This window comes from Bison bison, unplaced genomic scaffold, assembly GCF_000754665.1.
Source record: "Bison bison bison isolate TAMUID 2011002044 unplaced genomic scaffold, Bison_UMD1.0 scf7180017864325, whole genome shotgun sequence".
In the NCBI taxonomy this organism is placed as follows: domain Eukaryota; kingdom Metazoa; phylum Chordata; class Mammalia; order Artiodactyla; family Bovidae; genus Bison; species Bison bison.
In genome coordinates this window covers 6,741,997-6,745,807 of record NW_011494897.1, presented here as the reverse complement: position 1 = coordinate 6,745,807, position 3,811 = coordinate 6,741,997, and positions in this window count along the sequence as shown.

Below are 3,811 nucleotides of genomic sequence, written 5' to 3'. Positions count from 1 at the left end.
TCGTTGGAAGGACTAATGCTGAAGCTCCAATACTGTGGCCATCTGATGCAAAGAGTCGATTCATTGGAAAAGGCCCTGATGCTGGGAAAGAGTGAAGGCAGGAGGAGAATGGAGCTACAGAGGATGATATGGTTGGATGGCATCACCAACTCAATGGACATGAGTTTGAGCAAATTCAGGGAGATAGTAGAGGACAAGGAAGGCTGGCATGCTGCAGTCCATGGGGTCACAAAAAGTCAGACACAACTGAACAACTGAACAACAACAATATAAGACGGCAGGCGTCCGATTCCGGGCTTTTGATTCTGCACCGGAACATCAGAGTGGGCCAACAGACAAGACGGTGAGTTTTGCCATTTGCTTCCCATCCTGCAGCTGTGGAACTACAAAAGCATTCCTGGTCTTCTCGATTAAATTGTGAGGAGAAAATATAACCTGCCAATGATGGTCATTTCTGTATTTACTGCCACGTCTGGAGAGTTAGTGAGAGCACTGTCTGAAGAGACGGGTGAGCTGAGCTCATCTCGACCTCCTGCCAGGTCTTCCCAATCCTCAGCCTACACCACGGACACAGAATGGGCAAGAAAATCTCAAAGCAACAAATAAAACTGTGGTGGAGAGTTACAGGATGGGAAAAAAACAATAATTAGCCCAAATAAAAAATGGTGTGCAGTGCTGACTTATATTAATATTACAACCAGCCTGCAGGGTAAAATTAAGTCTAAATATTAGTAAGTTGGATGAGGATTTCTCTGAAATGTATTTTCCACATAGTATGTGATGTGGTAACTCCTCCATGGACCTATAAAAAAATGAAAAATGCTAATTATTCTGTACTTCAAAATCATAAATAGAAAAGACGGGCATTAAAATTACATTTAGAACTTGCATTCACTTTGAGTTTAAAAAAATGACAACACATTGTAAATGCTTTATTTAAAGGAAAACGAGATAGATACCCCCTGGAGAATCCCAGGGATGGGGGAGCCTGGTGGCCTGCCATCTATGGGGTTGCACAGAGTCAGACACGACTGAAGTGACTTAGCAGCAGCAGCAGCAGCAGAGCACTTTGCTCTGCATTGTGATGCTTGTCAGTGAGTGCTAGGCTATCTTGCATTTTGGCACTTAGTTATACTTTGTCCTCTTTTATCATCCAGTTTTCCAGTTTGTGTATGTCTTGTTTTGCTAAAAATTGTAAACTATTTGATGATAGTCAATGACAAACATAATTAAAAAAAAACACAACTCGGACTTAGCACAACAAGAAAAACAACTCTGCAATGCATAAGGACTCTATTAAATGTTTTCTTACAGTTATGTTTAAAGTTAACACTAACCTATATTTTCTACTAATACTATCCCAGGCAATAAGAGGGCTTCCCTGATAGCTCAGAACTTCCAGATGTTCAAGATGGATTTAGAAAAGGCACAGGAACCAGAGATCAAATTGTCAACAGCCGTGGGATCATCAAAACAGCAAGAGAGTTCCAGAAAAACTATACCAAAGCCTTTGACTGTGTGGATCACAACAAACTGTGGAATATTCTTAAAGAGATGTGAATACCAGATCACCTGACCTGCCTCCTGAGAAATCTGTATGCAGGTTAAGAAGCAACAGTTAGAATTAGATATGGAACAACAGACTGGTTCCAAATCGGGAAAGGAGTACATCAAGGCTGTATATTGTCACCCTGCTGATTTAACTTATATGCAGAGTACATCATGCAAAATGCCAGGCTGGATGAAGCACAAGCTGGAATCAAGATTGCTGGGAGAAATATCAATAACCTCATATACGCAGATGACACCACCCTTATGGCAGAAAGCAAAGAAAAACTAAATAGCCTTTTGATGAAAGTGAAAGAGAAGAGTGAAAAAGTTGGCTTAAAACTCGACATTCAGAAAACTAAGATCATGGCATCCGGTCCCATCACTTCATGGGAAATAGATGGGGAAACAGTGGAAACAGTGCAATCACTGCCCCCATGGGGACACGACTGAGTGACTGAACTGACTGAGGCAATGAGACAACATAGTTCACTAAATACAAGAGTCAATTACTCTATTTTCCCTTTTAAGGAACCTTCATATTGTTCTCTACAGTGACTGTACCAATTTATATTCCCACCAACAGTGTGGGAAGGTTTGCTTTTCTCCACACCCTTTTTAGCGTTTATAGTTTGTGGATTTTTTGATGATGGCCATTCTGAATAAAAATAGAGCTACCATATGATCCTGCAATCCCACTCCTGGGCATATACCCAGAGAAAAACATGACCCAAAAGAATACCCCAATCTTCATAGCAGCATTATTTATAATAGCCAAGATATGGAAGCAACCTAAAAGTCTATCGACAGATGAATGGATAAAGATGTGATATATATACACAGTGGAATGCTACTCAGTCATTTAAAAGAATGAAATAATGCTTTTGCAGCAACATGGATAAACCTACAGATTGTCTTATTGAACGAAGTCAAAGAGAATGATAAATATTACATGGTATCACTTGTATGTGGAATCTTTAAAACAATGATACAAATGAACATATTTACAAAACAGACTCACAGACTTAGAGAATAAATTTATGGTTGAGGGGGAAGGGATAATTAGGGAGTTTCTAACTGACATGTACACATTGCTATATTTAAAATGGATAACCAACAAGAACCTGCTGTATAGCACAGGGAACTCTGTTCAATATTATGTAACAACTTAAATGGGAAAAGAATTTGAAAAAGAATAGATACATGTATATGTATAACTGCATCACTTTGATGTACATCTGAAACTAACACAACAGTGTTAATCACCTACATGCCAATATAAAAAGGTTGTTTTTTTTTTTTTAAATCAATTACTGATGCTTGTTCACATTTTCATTTGCAGTGAGTTTCTTTTTTTAAAAAACATGAATGTCTGAGGCTAATGGACAGAAACAAGCATTATCAATAAATCAACCAGCAGTGGAGTATTAGCTGAGTATCTACTACATTTTCTGCATTGAATGGATACTCAATATCCCCTTAATTGATATTATGTTGTTTATTTCTGCCAACTGTCATCAGCTATTGATTTTTTTCATTTCCTTTATTTTTTTCTGATAAGGAAATAATGACATTTCATTGCTTAAATTTAGAACCAGTATAAAGTAAGATAAAGTGCTGATGTTAAATGTAAGCTTCAGGTTTGAGAACTGTCAAAAATGGTATGAATAAATTGCCACTGGGGAATTCACCTTTCAGTTGTGTGGCAGAGCTAATTGATGGAGAAAATATTCTGGTAGACTCCATCCTACTTGTGTTGCATATCACGTTTGCTATGATAGGCTCAAAGTTCAACTGTATTTGAATATTTGTACTTCAAAAATTAAGTTCATAAATTCAGTTCAATAGATAAAATAAGAGCCATTAAATGTGTAGTCACTGACATTTAAATGAGGGCATGGTGGCAGAATCTTTTTTTTTTCATGATTTCATGATTAGGGCAAGCTACTGAACTGATCACTTTAAAGTACAGTTTAAAATTCACGAATTGGCTTATTTACATGTTAAAAGGCTAGGGAGCCAGAGCTCATGCTGCTGCTGCTGCTGCTGCTGCTAAGTCGCTTCAGTCGTGTCTGACTCTGTGAGACCCCATAGACGGCAGCCCACCAGGCTCCCCCGTCCCTAGGATTCTCCAGGCAAGAACACTGGAGTGGGTTGCCATTTCCTTCTCCAATGCATGAAAGTGAAAAGTGAAAGTGAAAGTGAAGTCGTGTCCGACTCCTAGCGACCCCATAGCACCTTCCAAAGACAGAAGAGTCTGTGA